The following is a 24,268-nucleotide window of genomic DNA, read 5'->3' as shown; positions in this document are numbered from 1 at the left end:
GGGGAGAAACAGATAGTGACTGCAGGAAAATTAAAGGAGCGTTTGGAGAAACGAGAATCACTTGTATGGATATCAAGATCTCAGATGGAAAACTAGTATTAAGCAAAAAACAAGGGAAAGGGTGAAAGATGGAAGGAGTATGTAGAAAATATATACAAGGAACATGAAATTGCAGGCAATATTACAGAAACGGAAGAGGTCGGAGATGAAGAGAAGATGGGAGACATGCTACTGTGAGAAGAATTTGATGGAGCACTGAAAGACCTTAGTCGAAACAAGGCCCGAGGAGTACATGACATTCTCACTGACCTCCTAATAAACTTGGAAGAGCCAGCCACGACAAAACTCTTCCATCTGTTCTGTAATATATATAAGACAGGCGAAATACAATCAGACTTCATGGAGAATGCAGTAATTCCGATTCCAAAGAAAACAGATGCTGACAGATGTGAATATTATCAAACTATCACTTATTATAAGTTGTGGTTGCAAAATACTAATACGAATGCTTTACAGAAGAATGGAAAAACTAGTAGAAGCAGACCTGGAGGAAGATCAGTTTGGATTCCAGAGAAACGTGTGCACTCGCGAAGCAATATTGATCCTACGACTTATCCTAGAAAACAGGTTAAGGAAAGGCAAGCCTGCGTTTATAGCATTTGTAGACGTGTAGACGCTTTTGACAGTGTTGACTGGAAAAGTCTCTTTGAAATTCTGAAAGGGGTAAAATACAGGGGCGAAAGGCTATTTACAACTTTTACAGAAACCTGACGGCAGTTATACGAGTCGAGTGGCATGAAAGAAGGAAGTTGCGACGGCGTTGCAGTCTGTCCCCGATGTTATTACATCTGTGCAATGAACAAACAGTCAAGGAAATCAAAAACAGATTTCCAGTAGGAATTAGAGTTCAAGGAGAACTGTCAGGGACAGCAAATGACGTGGAAGATCAGTTGAATGGAATGGATAATGGGGGTATAAGATAGACATAAAAAGAACAAAACGAGGATAGTGGAATGTAATTGAATTAAATCCGGTGATGCTGAAGGAATTAGTTCAGGAAACGAGACGCTTAAAGAATTAGATGAATTTTGCTATTTGAGTAACAAAATAACTGATGATGGTCGAAGGTGAGAGGACATAAAGTGTAGGCTGTCAATGGCAACTTTCTGAAGTAAAGAAATTTGTTAACATCGAATATAGTTCTAAGTGTTAGGAAGTCTTTTCTGAAAGTTTCCGTATGGAGTGTAGCCATGTATGGAAGTGAGACATGGATGATAAACAGTTTAGACAAGAACAAAACACATGTTTTTGATATGTGGTGATACAAAAGAATACTGAAGATAAGATGGGTAGATCACGTAACTAATGAAGAAGTGCTGAATAGAATTAAGAAGAAAAGAAATTTGTGGCACAACGTGACTAGAAGAAGGGATCGATTGATGGCACACATTCTGAGACATCAAGGGATCACCAATTTAGTACTGGAGGAAGTGTGTGGGAGGGGGAGGGAGGGGGGTAAAAATCGTAGAGGGAGACCAGGAGGCGAATACAGTAAGCAGAATCAAAACGGTGAATTTTGCAGTAGCGATCCGGAGGTGAAGAAGCCTGCACAGGATAGAGTAGCATGGAGAGCTGCATCAAACCAGTCTTCGGTCTGAGGACCACAACAATAATAACCGAGTAAGAAAACCGAAATGTCAGTTAGCCATAGCAGCAATGTTAAAACTTTTCGTTTTTAATAAACGTTTTTCAATAGAAGAGTAATTTTAATTTGTAAAATTTGTATTGATTTGAAATATTGCGTTATTATAGGAAGTGGGGAAAGGCATCAGTGTTATTTTAATGATAATGCAGAAAGAAAGGAGCAACAAATAGCGAAAAACACAGAGCACAAGAATTGGTACAACACTGCTGGGAGCCGGCCACGGTGGCCGAGCGGTTCTAGGCGCTTCAGTCTGGAGCCGCGCGACTGGTACGGTCGCAGGTTCGAATCCTGCCTCGGGCATGGATGTGTGTGATGTCCTTAGGTTAGTTAGGTTTAAGTAGTTCTAAGTTCTAGGGGACTGATGACGTCAGATGTTAAGTTCCATAGTGCTTACAGCCATGTGAACCATTTCACTATTTATGCCACTAATTTCTTCACGTGCTCCATGTCTACAAATTTACCACCACAAAGTGCTTCTTAACGTACGGAACAATGAACCACGTTTGTCGATAGTTGTAACTTTTTTGCTCCTAGATCGCCAACTGAAAGTTTAAATTGTTTCTATATTGTATTGTAATGTTGTTTGATAGCAAATTTGCAGTCGTCATCGATTATGCGACTCTCTTCTGTCATTCCCATTCAGTTTTAAAGGCTTATGCCGATAGATCGCTAGATGGTCTCTTTTTGCCCAAGTAGCCTTTGGACCTGTGAATGTCTTTCATACTAAAAGCAAATAGCGAAGGGTGAACAGGCATGACACTACGATTTTGCCGAGCTAAAGAGAGTTGTACCGAACAACGCTTAAGATAGGCGTTAATGAGTACGTGTAGTGTAGAAATTGCCCCCTACCTGGTCTATAGGATAGTTTCTCGCTGGTCGCCAGAGATCGATGAATTGCGGAATGGTACCAACCCCGGTCTGGAAATGTTTTCTACGAAGTGACGTAGCAATGAAGTACAACGCTCCGTTTGCTCTAAAAGATAAAAAAATTTGTCTGCCATTTTTAATAAATAATAAAAGAGGAAGGAATTTATGGCAACACTAAGAAATTAAAAACTTAACAACAGTTAATTCATAGTATATAGCAAAAATGAAAGTAGTTGATATGCTAGATGTGCCTGCATAATATGCCTTTATCCGCTTGTAGCACTTGAAACTAGGCACTTTAACACGAAAAACAGAATTCTACAATTTCATTCACCCCTCAGCACTGACCATGGTAATATCCCGGTAGTGGTATGATACCCGACTACAACACTATTTTTGAGCAGAATTTCAAAAAATTAGAATCAATAGAAGAATAATGGTGATTTTTAGTACTATTCAACCACTTATCACTTTTCGAGAAAAGCAGCGAACGGTGACCGGACAAAGTTTTCTTTTGTTTGCCTATTTGATTTAATATTTTGACTCTTGTATCTTGAAACTAAGTGTCAACATTTTTCAGTCTTCGTTCCAGTTCTACATTTAATACGGTAAATGATCGGAATAAAAAAACCGACAATCGGTTATTTCAGAAATCTGTTATTTTGAACAGTTTTAACAGTCCGATTAAACTGGCGTGGAAAGAAACCGATATAAGCGACAACCGGTTTTTGCAATAACCACCATCGCTGCCGCACCAAATCACTCCACGCCCACACCCTACCACTAGAGCACCGAGCACGACACTGAATGCCGTGGAAGAGCGGCAACGGTAACCGCACCTCAGTACTTTTGCCTCTGTTTTCTTGTATGGCACAGAATAGCGCAGCCAGTCTCCTACTTACCAATGGGCAGCGCCATTTTGTTTTGCTTCTGCTCTTCTAGTGGGTGCTACGCTACTGTGACGTGGGGATTTAAATGTGTAGCAGGACTGTACGTATTTACTTGCAACCACATTAAATATAAAAGAAAGTCGTGTTAGTTACACTACTTATAACTCAAGAACAGCTGGACCGATTTGGCTGAAAATTGGTGGAGAGGTAGCTTAGAACCAGGAGACGGACATACGATACTTTTTATCCCGTTCGACCGCTATAAAACGTGGTATAACAAACACGCATCTGGCATGGAATAGCAAAATACAAATGTCAGCTAAAAGTCACTATAAAACGGGGTATAACAAAAAGGCATCTGACATGGAATAACAAAACGCAAATGACAGCTAAACGTCTATGGTTAAGTTGTTCTTGCGCCTGATAATAAAACAAAAAATGCCGTGTATCACAAGGTACGTAATTGAAGAATGGAAGCTATGCACCAAAAAACATAAACAATAAAGAATCATTAAAATACTTAACTTTTTATTTGTATTTCCTAATGATAATTGAACTTAACATCCAAAATCTGATTACTTATTGGCTTTAAGGCGGAACAGAGTTCGCCAGGTCAGCTAGTTAACTATGTATGTTGGTTGACTGTCGCCGGACACACTATGTATGATGTGTGGTTTAACCGTTAATTGTTTGCCATTTGACGGTTAATTGTTCGCTAGTCATCTCAGACATCGCATATTCTTAGCAATGTCACTCTATTTTACTGATTTTTTAGCACCACCATCCGATTCTTATTCTGACGGTGGGTTGCCAATGATTTGAGCCAGTTTCACTTCTGAAGATGAGCTGTCGAAACAGGCAAAAACCGACTGACTTTTTATCGTTATGAACTAAAGCTATGCACAAAATCAACCACAATACGCTGCTTTTTCGAGGTGATACTCATTACTTTAAGGTTATCCCCAGTAGGTGGCTAAGTTCATCGGAAAGAACACCTATGGGTGGTCAGAAGAAAACCAAGATTAGAAGATTAGGGTTTACTGTCCCATCGACGGTGAAATCGCTAGAGACGAGCTACATTAAAATGACGGCCAAAAGACGAGGGGGGGGGGGGGGGGGGGATGGTGATTAGACCTGGAAGCACGGAGTATTTTTAATATTTTCAAAGACGAATGGAGACTTTAAGTAGCCATAAAGAAGTTCTAGTTACGACCCAGTTAAGGCCTGCGTAATACGGACCTTCAAATTTTTTTCTTGAGAGAAAAGCTCCCGACTACACAAAACTTTTCCCTCGCCTGAGCTGAAGGTGAGGATGGGGAGCGACGGAGTGATGTGCCCCCTTACCTCGGGTAAGGTCGCCCTTGAGTCGGCTCGGAATGAGGTATTTGGGGAATTATAGGAACGGAAATCGATAGTTCCTTTTCCGAATTAGCCAGTAATAGTCTCATGCTGTATATTGAGACCTCAATCAGTTTTGTCGGACAGAGAGTTGAACTGCCGCCTTCCAATTACGAGCCCATTGTCTTAGCAATGCACAGCTCTCTCACTCTGTAGCCGTTGACGAACTGTTTTTTTTTTTTTAAGTTTCTGAGCAACAGTCATACAATAATCTTTAAACGAACACACCGCCATTTGCCGTATAGTTGTTTATTTAATTACGACCCACGATTCGGCTTTTTATGTCATTTTCAAGTGGTTGAGTTTACGTCGTTAACATATGTTGCAGGACATCAAGCTCAAAATTGGCCGTAAATGAACAAAAACAGTCGCTCCCTATGAAATGCCAGATGTAAAATCATCATCTTGTAAAAATATCAGTTAATAATAGTGGGAGCACGTCATATTTAATAAAAACAGGTTTACTTAGGTATATAAAAGATGAACGTATGTACGATAATGACTAACGCAGAAGAACATAAGTCTTGGACATAAAAGACGAACACATGTCTTGCCGGCCGCGGTGGTCTCGCGGTTCTAGGCGCCCAGTCCGGAGCCGTGCGACTGCTACGGTCGCAGGTTCGAATCCTGCCTCGGGCGTGGATGTGTGTGATGTCCTTAGGTTAGTTAGGTTTAAGTAGTTCTAAGTTCTAGGGGACTAATGACCACAGCAGTTGAGTCCCATAGTGCTCAGAGCCATTTGAACCATTTTGAACACATGTCTTGGACATCTCTCATATTTCAAAGTAAACGTGTTTTTATTAAATACGACGTGCTCCAACTATTATTTTTTGACCTTTTTGGTAACATGATGATTTTACGTCTGGACTTTCGTTTTGTTTTGGCCAATTTTGAGCTTGATGTCCTGCAATATATGTTAATGACATAAACCCAATCGCTTGAAAATGGCATAAACGGCCGAAACCTGCGTCGTAGTTAAATAAACAACAATATAGTCAAAAGGCTCGGTGTTCATTTAAACATTCCATTTTATTGTACTCAAAGAGAACCCTGTCGATTGCCAACATTCGTTTATTGCTCCATGAACTGGAGCTGAAAGCCGTCTTGTACAATACAAAGACTACATTGTCTATGTTCCGTCTGCTAACACAGTCTCATCTTTGGTTATGCAGCGCCACAGAATAAGTAAAAATAACTAGACCGCTCAGTGGCGCCAATGTAGCGTCCCCTTATTGAAACCGCCATTTGCAGCGCAACGCTGTGTATGGACTTAGTAAATGATGCCAAATATCGGGTAAAATATTGCATATACAATGAAATAACCGATGCAGATATATAGTTCGTAAGGACTCTGTAGGCCTGTTGTTAGATAAAAGCGTGATAATAAAGTGGCTGGTTCAAGTTCGATTGGAAATTACAATCATTCATGTCCAAGATACTTGAAGGAAAAATACGATAAAATTGTGGAAAGGAAGGGAGAAAAATTATGACAAATTAAAATAAATAAATTACATGCTGAAACGTAAGAGCAAAAGATAGGTGCAAGGAATATTAAACCGGAACCGAAACAGAAAAAAACTTAGTGAATGATAAGATACTCTCAATATTTGCTACTTCACGAGTTTCATGCAAGTATCTTGAATCGTTAACTTGACACAATTTCGCTTCTGCTTGCCATACGAACCCTACTTTCTTGAGCAACTATCTATTACTTCCCGTCTTTTGATAGCGACATATTACAGAAATTTAGGAAACTATATTCATTAAATACACACTTGATTATTCAGTAGCAATTGCGAAGAAAACACCTTTTATTTGGTCCTTCGGTTTCCTTTCCTTGTCTCTCATATCCTTTCAAATTTGTCCCTGCGATTGGCGGTTTTCAATTCGGGAACACTTGCCTCATTTCTCTGATAAGGCGTGGTAGGGGCTTGTGCAGCGTTATCTGCAAACGATACTTTGGAGGCAGAGCCTTGTCACCGGCCGGAGTGGCCGAGCGGTTCTAGGAGGAGTGGCCGAGTGGTTCTAGGCGCCAAAGTCGGGAACCGCGCGACCGCTGCGGTCGAAGGTTCGAATCCTGCGTCGGGCGTGGATGTGTGTGATGTCCTTAGGTTAGTTAGGTTTAAGTAGTTCTAAGTTCTAGGGGACTGATGAGCAAAGAAGTTAAGTCTCATTGTGCTCAGAGCCATTTGAAGTCAACCAATCGGGGTACTAGGTGGTCAGTTCGCTTGTCCCCCGTATATGCGGATAGAGCACACTTACTCTTTCTTCCTTCCTCGCAATACTTGAAACTGGAATGAAAGGTGTTTACTTCGCAATGCCTACTAAGTAAACAAGCGTGTCTTTAATGGGTATAGTTCCTGTGGACGCTATTTACATCTCGCTGTAAGCCAGCGACTTAATAAAAATTCACAGAAGGATGTAGGTTGCAGTAGGTACTGGGAGATGAAGCAGCTTGCACAGGATAGAGTAGCATGGAGAGCTGCATCAAACCAGTCTCAGGACTGAAGACAACAACAACAACAACTCTAGTCTTGTGAAGTATTTGAGACGGGCATTGTTCAACAACATTTACCATGAATTTTTGTTGAGAATGTTAATGATTGCGCTGCCTTGCCGTGATTACATTTCGTTTGGTTTTATATGTGTACTTGTGTCTCCACGAACGTAATGTTGGCTTACTTTTTTCCGGTGGAGAATTTGTTCATTTGTGGAAGGATCAATACCGGCCGTTCATTGAGTCAGTCGCGGATATAGGCCGAATTTCACGTTACTTTCCCACTCTGCTGACAGTATTATGGGGCAGGAAAACGTCTTGGGTTGTTTTGCGCTTTTGTGAATGTGTTATCTTTGTACAAACATGTGGTCCGATTGTGGACATCTGCACATAAGATGCAGGAATTTCCGAGTTTATTTTGTACAATAATTGAAACTGCTTTGAAAGTTCTAATGCATTCCTTTCTCCTGATATAATTCTTTCAGTTTACGAAACCATGGAGTCGGTGGCACACGTGTCACTTAGCCTTAATTCCGAGAAGTAGCAGGTGTGAGCACAACTTACTATAAACGAATTACCTTCAGCAGAATCCATGCCACTATAACCCGCCTTCAGCAGAGGAAATATTTACTGGTTTTCTAAGCGCTTTTGAGCCCAATGAGGTAAGTCGCCAGTCGCAGAGAACTTCGACAAACGTGTTGCAGTTATGAAGAATTCTAGACATTACTTTTCAGCAATTCATGACTTTGTTATCAGGCATTAGGTCACATTAAAGGTCGCCCCATCTGCATTACACCGGTATTTTCTATGGGAAAAGGCGCATTCACCCTAATAGGTTGTATTAGGACGGTTGAAAAAGTTGGTTACAATTTTGTCTTACTTTAACACGCGTTGCGCTATGAATGTTCTCTCACTAACGCATATTTCGTTAACTGTATTAAGTTCGCATGGCTACTTCATTTAAGGGTCAAATCTTTGAAATAGGGCAATAGTGCCGGAGACATAGCTTACGTGCACTGTTAGGCAGCAAAAGATGTATAGCAGCGAAGGCTTTGAGGGTGCGTGGTACTTACAAGTATAAATCATCCTTTGCTTTAGCAATATATGTGAATAGTATCCATGTTAAAAATAACAATTTCAGTTTTTTCCGGATAATGTTTTTTGTCACAATTGTTCTTCACTGTAAGATCGTAACGGTCATAAATATACACTAGTGGCCATTAAAATTGATACACCAGGAAGATGACGTGCTATAGACGCTAAATTTAACCGACAGGAAAAATATGCTGTGATACGCAAATGATTACCTTTTCTGAGCACATTAGATTGGCGCCGGTGGCGACACCTACAACGTGCTGACATGAGGAAAGTTTCCAACCGATTTCTCATACACAACCAGCAGTTGACCGGCGTTGCCTGGTGAAACGTTGTTGTGATGCCTCGTGTAAGGAGGAGAAATGCGTACCATCACGTTTTCGACTTTGATAAAGGTCGGATTGTAGCCTATCGAGATTGCGGTTTATCGTATCGCGAAATTGCCGCTCGCGTTGGTCGAGATCCAATGACTGTTAGCAGAATATTGAGTCGGTGGGTTCAGGAGGGTTATACGGAACGCCGTGCTGGATCCCAACGGCCTCGTATCACTAGCAGTCGAGATGACAGGCATCTTATCCGCATGGTTGTAACGGATCGTGCAGCCACGTCTCGATCCCTGAGTCAACAGATGGGGACGTTTGCAAGACAACAACCATCTGCACCAACAGTTCGACGACGTCTGCAGCAGCATGGACTATCAGCTCGGAGATCATGGCTGCGGTTACCCTTGATGCTGCATCACAGACAGGAGCGCCTGCGATGATGTACTCAACGACGAACCTGGGCGCACGAATGGCAAAACGTCATTTTTTCGGATGAATCGAGGTTCTGTTTACAGCATCATGATGGTCGCATCCGTGATTGGTGAGATCGCGGTGAACGCACATTGGGAGCGTGTATTCGTCATCGCCATACTGTCGTATCACCCGGCGTGATGGTATGGGGTGCCATTGGTTATACGTCTCGGTCACCTCTTGTTCGCAATGACGGCTCTTTGAACAGTGGACGTTACATTTCAGATGTGTTACGACCAGTGGCACTACCCTTCATTCGATCCCTGCGAAACCCTACATTTCTGCAGGATAATGTACGAGCGCATGTAGCAGCTCCTGTACGGGCCTTTCTTGATACAGAAAATGTTCGACTGCTGCCCTGGTTAGCAAATTTACCTGATCTCTCACCAATTGAAAACGTCTGGTCAATGGTGGCCGAGCAACTGGCTCTTCACAATACGCCAGGCACTACTCTTGATGCCGGCATAAGTGGCCGAGCGGTTCTAGGCGCTACAGTCTGGAACCGCGCGACCTCTACGGTCGCAGGTTCGAATCCTGCCTCGGGCTTGGATGTGTGAGATGTCCTTAAGTTAGTTAGGTTTAAGTAGTTCTTAGTTGTAGGGGACTGATGACATCAGAAGATAAGTCCCATAGTGTTCAGAGCCATTTGAACCATTTTGAACTACTCTTGGTGAACTGTGTTATCGAGCTGAAGCTGCATGGGCAGCTGCACCTGTACACGCCATCCAAGCTCTGTTTGACTCAATGCCCAGGTGTATCAAGGCCGTTATTGCGGCCAGAGGTGGTTGTTCTGGGTGCTGTTTTCTTAGGATCTATGCACCCAAATTGCGTGAAAATTAATCACATGTCAGTTGTAGTATAATATATTTGTCCAATGAATACCCGTTTATCATCTGCATTTCTTCTCAGTGTAGCAGTTTGAATGGCCAGTAATGTAAATAAGAGGGCCATCTCTTTTTGTTTCTTATTGGCTACAGCTGTAAGTATTTCGAAAGTCATAAACCGTGCTGGACAATGTCTGCCCGGATGTTTACTCACTGCGACAGTTTTATGCACACCCGAGGCGCAGAGCGAGCGCCAGTGAGATGCAGCGACAAACAGACATGTTCTCCAGCGCGGCAGCGGACGTCACAACAACAGAAGCCGAAACAAAACACGGTTGTATTCAGCTCGTCCAAGCGACGTATGTCTCGCGACGGGGACACAGCTGAGCCATGTTTTGCTGCGGAGTCAGAAAGAGGGCAACTTAATGGGTTACTCAGAGCGAATGGAAAATGGAGTATTAACTGAAACCTTTCACAATCAGTGTTAGTCTTGTTTGTACAGAAAGATTAAAAACCTGTGCGGAACAAAAATGCCGTTGAAATGCTTCATAAGATGAAGAAATAATTTTTTCCTATAGAAGCAATAACATCTCTTCAAATGTCAGACGCGTAAACCATTCCGTCGTAGCGGACTGACATCCTGCGTCATCTACACGTCATCTATAATCAAACCCTTCTGTTAGAACAGTTTTTTAGACCTCATAATGAACATGCCTGTGGTGTCTTTACATATTTTAAAATACTGTATTCGTATGCAGTCCACATTACTGTTTCTTATACAGCCCGGTCCAGAATGTCCGCTGTTCGTGCTATTACTGTAGCACTTAGCACCTGTCGTTATCGAAGACTCGCTCACGTGCTAACAACTAATATTACTGCAACAGAAGGTACAAAGTGCTCCGGTGCATAGAATGATGTTCCGCAAGACGTTTTATGATGACTAACACCTGTGGAAACCAGTTATGCGTACATGAGAAACAGTGATATAGGCGGTTTCCACTGCAATACTTCCAACACAATTGTCAGTTCCTCTAAACACTGTGCCTAAATTGTAAACACTTTGTTAGGGGTAACTAACTTTCGTTTAGTAGCAAACGTCGCGCACTTTCTGAACTCTCGCATCTTATTGTGAAATCTAGTCCAGAGCACTCATTTGCTTATGATACAAGTATAGTAATAACATCCAAAAACCAAGAACTAAGTGATGTAATTGTAAATGATGTTTTTCACAAAATTATTAAGTGGTTCTCAGCAAACGGACTCTCTTTAAATTTTGACAAAACACAGTATATACAGTCCCGTACAGTAAATGGCACAACTCCAGTAATAAATATAGACTTTGAACAGAAGTCTGTAGCTAAGGTAGAATTTTCAAAATTTTTAGGTGTGTCCATTGATGAGAGGTGAAACTGGAAGCAACACATTGATGGTCTGCTGAAACGTCTGAGTTGAGCAACGTATGCTATTAGGGTTATTGCAAATTTTGGTGATAAGAATCTCAGTAAATTAGGTTACTATGCCTACTTTCATTCACTGCTTTCGCACGGTATCATATTCTGGGGTAATTCATCGTTGAGTAGAAAAGAATTCATTGCTCAAAAACGTGTAATCAGAATAATTGCTGGAGCCCACCCACGGTCATCTTGCAGACATCTATTTAAGGATCTAGGGACCCTCACAGTAACCTCACAGTATATATATTCACTTATGAAATTTGTTGTTAATAATCCAGCCCAGTTCAAAAGTAATAGCAGTGTGCATAGCTATAACACCAGGAGAAAGGATGATCTTCACTATGCAGGGTTAAATCTGACTTTGGCACAGAAGGGGGTAAATTATGCTGCCACAAAAGTCTTTGGTCACCTACCAAACAGCATCAAAAGCCTGACAGATAGTCAACCAACATTTAAAAATAAATTAAAAGAATTTCTAGATGACAACTCCTTCTACTCATTGGCTGAATTTTTAGATATAAATTAAGAGAGGGGAAAAAAACTAACTTAAGCATTAGTGTCATTCAATATTTTGTGTAATGTAATATCTTGTACAGACATCTTTCATTAACCTGACACGTTCCACATCATTACGAAGTGTCGTATTCATGATCTATGGAACAAGTATTAATCTAATCTAATCTACTGCAGCAACTTTGGTAGCTATATGCAGAGGTCTTTGAAAAAATTTAGCGTTTTCGTGCAGTGAGAGCGAATTGCCCTGGATGTCTACGACTTGTATAGCCAGAAAGGCACAACTTAGTTCGTCTGTTATACCAGCTATTCGATGCAACAGACTCTACTGGCAAAAGGGTTTGCTGTTGCAATACTTCGCTCGAGAAACACCGTTGTTGTGCCAGGCACACACTTGGCTCGGAAGAGGAATTTTGCGGTTTATGTGAATTTGCGTTTAAGAACAGTGGCGTTCAGATATTTCTCAGCGTGACACGGAGGTGGTGTGAGCAAGGACAAAATACTGCGAATATTGACGGTTGCGCGTTTACATGCTTATGGCGATCGCGAGAACAAGAGTTCAGGCTTTTATAAGAAATGGATAAAACTGATTTCGTTGTACTTCTGGATGACTTCGTTTTAAAAGTGACCCAAGAACAGGCAGTGATTTCTCCAGACTGCCTGGAAGTGTGCACCTTCGAACAAAAATCATCCTTATGCGAACGTAAATTTATCGTGGCAATGTTCTTGGATAAATGTGTTTCTGGTTTTATGCAGCGTCATTTTTGTTGGTAAACTCTTGTTTCCAAGAACTTCCTGTGTCGTTATGGACAGGAGTCAACCGTCGTTGTAGCAGGCCGTGTTGTACATCCGTATGTAGTTGGGCGAATTACGTCATGGAGTCAGTTAACTCCTGAAGATGACGGGCAGGGGAAGTGATGCAAGCTTGTGTTGGCAAACAAATCTGACTCGGCAAGATATCCGAGAAACATTTATCCGCAACTGTCCTGTCTTATCTGAAATACGTAACTCACCACTAAGTCAGGATATTTCTCCAGGGAGATTCAGATATGTGATTATTAAGCCCCTCTGTAAGAAAGGTGGTAGGAAAACGGCCTATTTCACTACCGACATCGTTTCCCAAAATGTATTCTAGAATAGTATCCCACCTGAGCAACAAGGATATCCTAAGTCAAACATAGTTTGCATTTCAGAACTGTTGCTCTACCGAGACTGCCATTTAAACGTTCGCTCGCCAAATTTCACAAGCATTAAGTAACAAAATACCACCGGGTGGTATTTTACGTGACCTGTCTAATGTTTTTAATAGTGTGGACAGATTCCGAGGTAATGAGATGCAAAACGCCCACAGTTTTTTTTTAACTTCGCTACTGCAGCGCTGACAAGCGGCTGGAAAGTACAAACATAAAGTGAAATGATACTGTATAGTATATATAGACTGCAGAAGCACGTTAAAATGCAAATGTGGTCCTGTTTCGGAGTTTTTGTGGCGCTATAAATTGTAGAGCAATCAAAAATATTATCCGGAATTATCATTTTTTCGAATTCTAAAGGATGCTGAGAGGTAACTAAAAAACGTTGCAAATAACTAATTTAGGATGGTTTGTTACATTTTCATGCATGAGAAAAAAAAGTGGAACGTTTCCATACACTCAAAATGTCTTCAGAACGCTGTTGTTACAGAGACACGCGAAATCTTATCGAGCTTTTCGTGGTTCTACTACTGTATAACTATCTGAACGTTTCCCGATTGCAGGTAAGCATATCAGTCGACAGCATTCTCAGCTTTTCGTGACGCTACTGTGTAACTGTCTGAACGTTTTCTGATAACAGGTAAGCATATCAGTCGACAACCTTTTAAGTAACTGGTTTCGTATTTCACATAAAAGTGTAAACACAAGTATATGTTAGTTGCTACCAACTAGACTGGGTAAGGAAATACGTAGCTCCTTTTATGGTTTATGAAAGCAAATGGGACGTGCGAAACGCGTGCAGGCCGAGGCTCGGTCTGTCTCGGCTTTTTTCTGTCCTTATTGGAAGTACCCGGTGTACGGCGCCACATTTCATCCAGTATTGCGGTGTGGCGTATTTTGTTCGGTACAACTCTCTTTAGCTCGGCAAAATCGTAGTGTCATGCCTGTTCACCCTTCGCTATTTGCTTTTAGTATGAAAGACATTCACAGGTCCAAAGGCTACTTGGGCAAAAAGAGACCATGTAGCGATCTATCGGCATAAGCCTTTAAAACTGAATGGGAATGACAGAAGAGAGTCGCATAATCGATGACGACTGCAAATTTGCTATGAAACGACATTACAATACAATATAGAAACAATTTAAACTTTCAGTTGGCGACCTAGGAGCAAAAAAGTTACAACTATCGACAAACGTGCTTCATTGTTCCGTACGTTAAGAAGCACTTTGTGGTGCTAAATTTGTAGGCATGGAGCACGTGAAGAAATTAGTGGCATAAATAGTGAAATGGTTCACATGGCTGTAAGCACAATGGAACTTAACATCTGAGGTCATCAGTCCCCTAGACTTAGAACTACTTAAACCTAACTAAGGACATCACACACATCCATGCCCGAGGCAGGATTCAAACCTGCGACAGGAGCAGTCGCGCGGTTCCGGACTGAAGGGGCTAGAACCGTTCGGCCACCACGGACGGCGCATAAATAGTAAAATTTCTTTAGGCGCACACATTATTCCACTGCCAGTTGGAACAGTTTTCGATGAAACTCACAGAAGAGTATGAACACTTTATATACAGGATGAGGACAAAGTCTTGTCCTAATTATAACAATCTATTACAGAATAACAGTTTGACATAATAATATACATTTAATGCCGTTACATAGGTTAGTGTTACTAGTTTTTTTAAGGCCACTTACGTTAGTAAACCTTTGGTGTGCTCCCTTGGTGGCTCGGAGAAAATCGAGGCGGTATTCCAATTCCCACCAGGTGTTTCGTAACACGTTTTCTGTCACAGTACTCACAGCAGCTTTTATCCTAGCCTTCAGTCCGTCGACGTCAGCAACTGGTGTGACGAAGACTCTGTCCTTGATATAGCCCCAGAAAAAAAAGTCAAGGGACGTAATGTCTCGAGAGCGGAGTAATATCCGTATCGGTGTATTGGAAGGAACGATCCAACACCTTGGCCAACCCGCTCTCCAGACATTACGCCCTTTGACTTTTTTTTCTGGGGCTATATCAAGAACAGAGTCTTCGTCACACCAGTTGTTGACATCGATGAACTGAAGGCTGGGATACAAGTTGATGTGGGTACTGTGTGTGACAGAACACTTGTTACGAAACACCTGGCGGGAACTGCAGTACCGCCTCGACATTCTCCGAGCTACCAAAGGAGCACACCGAAGGTTTACTGGCGTAAGTGGTCTTAAAAAAACTAGTATGCAAATTATTATGTCAAACGGTTGTTCTGTTATAAATTTTTATAATCAGGGCAAAATATATATATATATATATATATATATATATATATATATATATATATATATATATATATATATATATAATTACTACATCCGGAATGGACGTGACTGCACAGTGTCCACAGTAGAACTTTGCAAAGTGAGAAACAGCTTGTTTCTGGTTTGATGGGGTTGCATTCAATAAAAATTGGATTGTAGAAGGGATAAATTCTGTAAAACACAGTTCAGTTCCCTAAGCTCATTGGCGTTAAAGAAAACGCGTTATTTGAATAATTCATTGTGGATCTGAAAGAACTGCAAGGATAGTTTTGCTGAACTGTCAGTCTTACATATGTTCTCGAGTTATTTTCGAGACCGCTTGGCTTAAATGGTTCAAATGGCTCTGAGCATTATGGGTCTTAACTTCTGAGGTCATCAGTACCCTAGAACTTAGAACTACTTAAACCTAATTAACCTAAGGACATCACACACATCCATGACCGAGGCAGGATTCGAACCTGCGACCGTTGCGGTCGCACGGTTCCAGACTGTAGCGCCTAGAACCGCTCGGCCACTCTGGCCGCCTGAGACCGCTTGTCTTTCAGTTGAAAGCCCTCCTGTGCATTCGGAGATATAACTCATTCATCGGCAGCGTAATTTCCGTTTTGTAGACAAATCCTTTTCCATTAAAACTGGCCAGGACGCCTGCATTGTTTGTCGCAGGACGAATTTCCTCGCCTCCATAACGAAGTTGCAAAAGCGGTGCAATATTTCTATCGTCACGCTTCTCTGGAAAACCTTTTTTTTTTATCATGGAACTAATTAAGTCACGATTACATGGCAACCTTAGTGCAAAAAAAAAAAAAAAAGGTTCAAATGGCTCTGAGCACTATGGGACCCAACTGCTGTGATCATTAGTCCCCTAGAACTTAGAACTACTTAAACCTAACTAACCTAAGGACATCACACACATCCATGGCCGAGACAGGATTCGAACCTGCGACCGTAGCAGTCGCAAGATTCCGGACTGCGCGCCTAGAACCGCGAGACCACCGCGGCCGGCCAACCTTAGTGCAAAAACCTGTTAAACTGTCTATGTATGTCCGTACGCCAGCAGTGCGTACCAGATAAAAATATTATTTATTGATTTTATTTATGCATTTATTTTACTTGGTAAGATTAGGACCTTCAGGCCCTCTCTTACACCTAACCAGGCATACTCAGATTCAACAAAAAATATTACGTCTTCAGCACGACAAAAACAATTAAACAATACTGAAAATTTATTTTGTTTGCGATCCGTGTTGTCGAGAAATGTGAAATATAAAACTAATTTGTACGCACGGAGATTGCATTCCCATTAAAATGCGTCGCGTTCGCAGTTTCCCCTCTTCCCCCACCTCAGGCTCTGACAGGGCGGCATGGCAGTGGCACAAGTGTGCTAGCCGGGTTGAGCGCTCTGGCATTCGTGCTAGGGCACACCTCGCAAACCGAATTCTTAGCCACCCGTGGGCTAGATTATGCAGACATAAACGGACAGACAATTATAATATTTAATGGATTATTTACTAACATTTTGTGGTACAATATGCTTGCGTTCTGCCCCTTTTTCACAAGCTTTTATTTTCGCTTCCCAGGCTCGAGAAGTGCCCCTTAAAGGCGAGAATGTCTGAGCTTATGAAGTAGGATACGCAGCAACTGTACAAGAGTATGATGACATGTGTTCTCTATTTTGAAGCAAGTCAGTTCATGAATGCGGACAAGAAGAAATTAGTATGAAGTACAGTGCGAACATCGTTTGACATTCCAAACCAACGCCCGTTGATTCACTCAATGCAAATTGCACAGCAGATGCATTGTGTCAGTACAGAGGAAGCAACCGGCATTGTGCTCTGTGGATGGCGCTAAATAGCTGAGTGCATGAGTTAGTGTCTAGCTTGCAGACTCTAGCACAGAGGCTGTACTAATTGATTCATACGTGACACTCAGTCATCATCATCATTTAAGACTGATTATGCCTTTCAGCGTTCAGTCTGGAGCATAGCCCCCCTTATAAAATTCCTCCATGATCCCCTATTCACTGCTAACATTGGTGCCTCTTCTGATGTTAAACCTTTTACTTCAAAATCATTCTTAACCGAATCCAGGTACCTTCTCCTTGGTCTGCCCCGACTCCTCCTACCCTCTACTGCTGAACCCATGAGTCTCTTGGGTAACCTTGCTTCTCCCGTGCGTGTAACATGACCCCACCATCTAAGCCTGTTCGCCCTGACTGCTACATCTATAGAGTTCATTCCCAGTTTTTCTTTGATTTCCTCATTATGGACACCCTCCTGCCATTGTTCCCATCTACTAGTACCTGCAATCATCCTAGCTACTTTCATATCCGTAACCTCAACCATGTTGATAAGGTAACCTGAATCCACCCAGCTTTCGCTCCCATACAACAAAGTTGGTCGAAAGATTGAACGGTGCACACATAACTTAGTCTTGGTACTGACTTCCTTCTTGCAGAAGAGAGTAGATCGCAGCTGAGCGCTCACTGCGTTAGCTTTGCTACACCTGGCTTCCAGTTCTTTCACTATGTTGCCATCCTGTGAGAATATGCATCCTAAGTACTTGAAACCGTCCACCTGTTCTATCTTTGTTCCTCCTATTTGGCACTCAGTCCGTATATATTTCTTTCCCACTGACATTACTTTCGTTTTGGAGATGCTAATCTTCATACCATAGTCCTTACATTTCTGAATTAGCTCTGAAATATTACTTTGCAAAGTTTCAATCGAATCTGCCATCACAACTAAGTCATCCGCAAATGCAAGACTGCTTATTTTGTGTTCACATATCTTAATCTCACCCAGTCAGTCTATTGTTTTCAACATATGATCCATAAATAATATGAACAACAGTGGAGACAGGTTGCAGCCTTGTCTTACCCCTGAAACTACTCTGAACCATGAACTCAGTTTACCGTCAACTCTAAATGCTGCCTGACTACCCATGTAAAGACCTTTAATTGCTTGCAAAAGTTTGCCTCCTATTCCATAATCTCGTAGAACAGACAATAACTTCTTCCTAGGAAGCCGGTCATATGTCTTTTCTAGATCTATAAAGTATAGATACAATTCCCTGTTCCACTCATAACACTTCTCCATTCCTTGCCGTAAGCTAAAGATCTGGCCCTGACAACCTCTAGGAGGCCTAAACCCACACTGATTTCCATCCAATTGGTCCTCAACTAATACTCGCACTTTCCTTTCAACAATACCTGAGAAGATTTTACCCACAACGCTGATTAAAGAGATACCTCTGTAGTTGTTACAATCTTTTCTGTTTCCATGTTTAAAGACTGGTGTGATTACTGCTTTTTTCCAGTCTGATGGAACCTGTCCCGACTCCCAGGTCATTTCAATTATACTGTGTAGCCATTTAATACCTGACATTCCACTGTATTTGATATGTTCCGACTTAATTTCATTCACCCCAACTGCTTTATTGCACTGCAATCTATTGACCATTTTCTCCACTTCCTCAAATGTGATCCTATTTCCGTCATCATTCCTATCCCATTCTACCTTGAAATCTGAAACATTACTGATTGTATTTTCACCTACATTGAGCAACTCTTCAAAACATTCCCTCCATCTGCCCAAGGCATCCACAGGATTCATCAGCAGTTTTCCTGACCTGTCCAAAATACTTGTCATTTCCTTCTTACCTCCTTTTCGAAGACTGCTAATCACACTCCAGAATAGTTTTCCAGCAGATAGTCTCCAACAAAATGTGACACTCAGTTCAATAACTAAATTAAATGAAACAGCTGACAACATGCAGAAGCAACTGAAATATAAAGTGATCGCTAGTTTACGTAAAAAATACATGCAGTTTAAAAAGTTTATGCACCACACAACAACTGTGAGCAGACATTTGAATGAAAAACAAGCGGCTACAGACATGGAGAAACTTAAGACCATAGTCTGTCAGTATTTTACGAAAACAGCTTTACATCTCGTTTTGAGCCAAATTAGTACACTTACTAAGGGAGAATGTGGCTTCGATTTGATGATAAAATAAAGGTGTTCGTATGGTGTCATCCGAAGAGCGAGCTGCCAAAGCAAGATTGGTACCTCGCAACGCAACCATAAGAAAAGAAAGTCGCTGGAAGCAGCATCGACGAAGGCAGAGAGGGAGGGGAGGGGGGTAGAGTGGTGCGCACTTCAGAAAAAGTTTTGACACAATGCCAAATTATACACAAAAACGATGTGCATTATTTTTATAACTAAGAAGGCAGTTTACAATGTAGGTTTAAATAAAATATCTTTCCTTTTTTAGGCAGAAGAGTTTGACACAGCACTGAAAGACCTGAGTCGAAACAAGGCCACCGGAGTAGACAACATTCCATTGGAACTACTGACGACCTTGGGAGAACCAGTCCTGACAAAACTCTACCATCTGGTGAGCAAGATGTATAAGACAGGCGAAATACCCTCAGACTTCAAGAAGAATATAATAATTCCAATCCCAAAGAAAAGCAGGCGTTGACAGATGTGAAGATTACCGAGTTATCAGTTTAATAAGTCAGAGCTGCAAAATACTAAAGCGAATTCTTTACAGACGGGTGGAAAAACTGGTAGAAGCCGACCTCGGCGAAGATCAGTTTGGATTCCACAGATATGTTGGAACACGTGAGGCAATACTGACCCTACGACTTATCTTAGAAAATAGATTAAGGAAAGGCAACCCTACATTTCTAGCATTTGTAGACTTAGAGAAAGCTTTTGACAATGTTGACTGGAATACTCTCTTTCATATTCTAAAGGTGGCAGGGGTAAAATACATGGAGCGTTTGGCTATTTACAATTTGTACAGAAACCAGATGGCAGCTATAAGACTCGAGGCGCATGAAAGGGAAGCAGCGGTTGGGAAGCGAGTGAGACAGGGTTGTAGCCTCTCCACGATGTTATTCAATCTGTATATTGAGCAAGCAATAAAGGAAACAAAAGAAAAATTTGGATTAGGTATTAAAGTCCACGGAGAAGAAATAGAAACGTTGAGGTTCGCCGATGACATTGCAATGACCTTGTGGATGACATCGGAAGTTCACTGAGGCTTTTTGCAGATGATGCTGTGGTATATCAAGAGGTTGCAACAATGAAAAATTGTACTGAAATGCAGGAGGATCTGCAGCGAATTGACGCATGGTGCACGGAATGGCAATTCAATCTCAATGTAGAGAAGTGTAATGTGCTGCAAATACATAGAAAGATAGATCCCTTATCATTTAGCTACAAAATAGCAGGTCAGCAACTGGAAGCAGTTAATTCGATAAATTATCTGGGAGTACGCATTAGGAGTGATTTAAAATGGAATGATCATATAAAGTTGATTGTCGGTAAAGCAGATGCAGACTGAGATTCATTGGAAGAATCCTAAGGAAATGCAATCCGACAACAAAGGAAGTAGGTTACAGTACGCTTGTTCGCCGACTGCTTGAATACTGCTCAACAGTGTGGGATCCGCACCAGGTAGGGTTGATAGAAGAGATAGAGAAGATCCAACGGAGAGCAGCGCGCTTCGTTACAGAATCATTTAGTAATCGCGAAAGCGTTACGGAGATGATAGATAAACTCCAGTGGAAGACTCTGCAGAAGAGACGCTCGGTAGCTCGGTACGGGCTTTTGTTAAAGTTTCGAGAACATTCCTTCACCGAAGAGTCAAGCAGTATATTGGTCCCTCCTACGTATATCTCGCAAAGAGACCATGAGGATAAAATCAGAGAGATTAGAGCCCACACAGAAGCATACCGACAATCCTTCTTTCCACGAACAATACGAGACTGGAATAGAAGGGAAAACCGATAGAGGTACCCTCCGCCACACACCGTCAGGTGGCTTGCGGAGTATGGATGTAGATGTAGATGTAGATGTAATTCTGTCAGTGACAGTAAAGGACTTGGAAGAGCAGTTGAACGGAATGGACAAGGTCTTTAAAGGAGCGTATAACATGAACATTAACAAAAGCAAAAGGAGGATAATGGAATGTACTCGAAGTAAGTCGGGTGATGCTAAGGGAATTAGCCTAGGAAATGAGACACTTAAAGTAGTAAAGGAGTTTTGCTATTTGGGGAGCAAAATAACTGATGATGGTTGAAGTAGAGAGGATATAAAATGTAGACTAGCAATGACAAGGAAAGCGTTTCTGAAGAAGAGAGATTTGTTAACATAGAGTATAGATTTAAGTGTCAGGAAGTCGTTTCTGAAAGTATTTGTATGGAGTGTTCCCATGTATGGAAGTGAAACATGGACGATAAATAGTTTGGACAAGAAGAGAATAGAAGCTTTCGAAATGTGGTGCTACAGAAGAATGCTGAAGATTAGATGAGTAGATCACATAACTAATGAGGAGGTATTGAATAGAATTGGGGAGAAGAGGATTTTGTGGCACAACTTGACCAGAAGAAGGGATCGGTTGGTAGGGCATGTTCTGAGGCATCAAGGGATCACCAATTTAGTATTGGGGGGCAGCGTGGAGGGTAAAAATCGTAGAGGGAGACCAAGAGATGACTACACTAAGCAGATTCAGAAGGATGTAGGTTGCAGATGAAGAAGCTTGCACAGGATAGAGTAGCATGGAGAGCTGCATCAAACCAGTCTCAGGACGGAAGACAGCAACAACATGGTATCGATAACAATGAGAGAGGGATAACCCATTCTCTTTCTCTTTCTCTTTCTCTCTCTCTCTCTCTCTCTGCAAAGTGAGTTTGAGTGGTCCGTACTGTCAAATTTGTATAAGAAGCCAAATCAAACCAGGTAAGCTGTAAGACGAGAATGTTCGTCACCACTTATGGTTGTCTTGTATTTTGAAAAAGAAATCAGGGAGATAAAAGACTTTTTTTGATTATTGAGAATAGAAAATCAGCGCAATGCGATTAACTGATAGCGCAGTGGTGGTAGCCGAAAGTGAACAAGAACTGCGTTTTGTGCTGAATGTCACGGAACTTGTGTTCGCTGTAGTTAGGTATGCACATAAATAAAAGAGAAGCGTCACAGTTGGACACGCTGGAGGACTAAATGTTACAAGTGGGTACGTGAATTTAAAAAACACTGGCCTATTATCAATTTGGTACCTGGGAAACAGAACAAATAAAAATGGTAGGTAGGCGGAAGGCATACTACGAAAAAGGCCAAAGATGCGTTTGTAAGAAGTAGAATCTAATCTCCGAGAATGTTTTGAGCATATTAAAATGACTCTGAAAGCCCCTAAAAAACTTGTAATACGGACTATAATCGGCGCAAGTGCGTTCCCAGTAGGTGGCTATACTCATAATCGATTCCTTTTGAAGTTAAACACATTCGGTTCCACTTCATCTCTCTTCTTAAATGATTTTCCGTGATACGGCTACGACTCTGCTACTGTGAACCGTATAAATCACATTGCACTAAGATTTTATTAGTATATGTTTCTTTAACAGGATACGGGGTACATTTTCATATTAATATTGGAAAAGTCACCGCCACGTTTAATGAGTGGGACATACGGATGTAACAACATTAAACATAGTAAGTTCTCCGTTATATCATACCATTCTTCTGTTACTACACGCTAGCGGCTTGGAGGATTAGTATCCCTTCAGCTATCAAAAGGTTGCCTGTGTTGCCCCATGTAGAGTTTCGTGACAGTTTTTTGTAGACTGTGGTGTCACTCTGAATATTCTTTTAGAGCATTGTTGTACGGACTTACTAATAGTGCTTGCCGCAAACACGTCACTGTGACTACATGAGGGCACGAGAGAAAAGTTCACAGAATTTATTTCATAAACATTTCCTTTATTTAACAAATAATATCAATAAAAATGAGGTTGTGTAGAATTGATGATATAGCTAACTAATGGATAACGTTATGTCTAGCTAAAGGAATACAAAAATTTGTACTTAGTAATTCAACCAACGTAATCAGTGGAGACTTTTCTGACTGGGGAGCAATCACGTATGGGGTTCCCGAAATCTATTGTTCCTCATAATGTAAACGTTCTTCCGTCTAACAGAAAACAAGCAGAATTAGCTCTTTTTTAGAATGGCACCAGTACTGTAATCAATCTGAGCATACCTACAGCAACAGAAGAAGTGATAAACAACGTTCCTGAACATATCGTTGACAGGTTTTCTTCGAATGCTATCAAGATACAAGGTATTAAGTCCTGCACATCTAGAGGTACTACAACAATGATACGTGTAACACACGGGAAAAAAATAAATAAGTTCAAAGATTTTAAATGTCCACATCAATGAAGATGTAAACTCGGAAAGCACATTTTGGAACTACAGCCACATTTGTGCTTAGAATCATTGCAGATCTTGGAGAGGGACGACACAGTGAGCTGACAAATTTTGCGTATTTTCATCCGATGACTTCACATGGGATAATGTTCTGGTGTAACGCATGCTTAAGAAAGAAACTCTTCATCGCTAAAAAATATGTTGTAAACATACGTGGTGCTCACCCACGTTCATTTTGTAGACATCTGGTTATGGTTTAGGCATTTTGACTACTGCTACAGAGTATACTAATTCCCTTTTGAAGTTTGTTATAAATAATCCACTGCAGTTCAAAAGGAACAATTATGTACATAAGTACACTGCCAGAAGAAAAGAATGACATTTATTACTCCACATCAAGGTTGTCTTTACCACAAAATGGTATGCACTATGCTGCAACCAAAATTTTTGGTCACTTGCCCAGTGATATACGATGTGAGACAGAAAAGTAAAATTTGAAAACAAACTGAAAAATTTTCTCCTT

The 24,268-nt window shown here is 41.3% G+C and overlaps 1 protein-coding gene across 6 annotated transcripts in view; it reads right to left on the bottom strand.

The window, feature by feature from the left end:
• LOC126335549 (ankyrin repeat and fibronectin type-III domain-containing protein 1) overlaps positions 1-24,268 on the bottom strand; it is a 643,576-nt gene that overhangs the window by 360,765 nt on the left and 258,543 nt on the right. Inside the window, exon 1 of one of the 6 annotated variants that reach the window (XM_049998945.1) lies at positions 10,285-10,304. The exons of the other annotated variants lie outside the window; for them this stretch is intronic. The gene's annotated coding sequence lies outside the window, so the exon portion shown is untranslated. Of the gene's footprint in view, positions 1-10,284; positions 10,305-24,268 lie in introns of those variants that run through there. 6 annotated transcript variants of the gene reach the window in all.

This window comes from Schistocerca gregaria, chromosome 2 (genome assembly GCF_023897955.1).
Source record: "Schistocerca gregaria isolate iqSchGreg1 chromosome 2, iqSchGreg1.2, whole genome shotgun sequence".
Taxonomy (NCBI): domain Eukaryota; kingdom Metazoa; phylum Arthropoda; class Insecta; order Orthoptera; family Acrididae; genus Schistocerca; species Schistocerca gregaria.
Note: the sequence above shows the minus strand (reverse complement) of the source record. Positions and strands in the feature narration are given on the sequence as shown.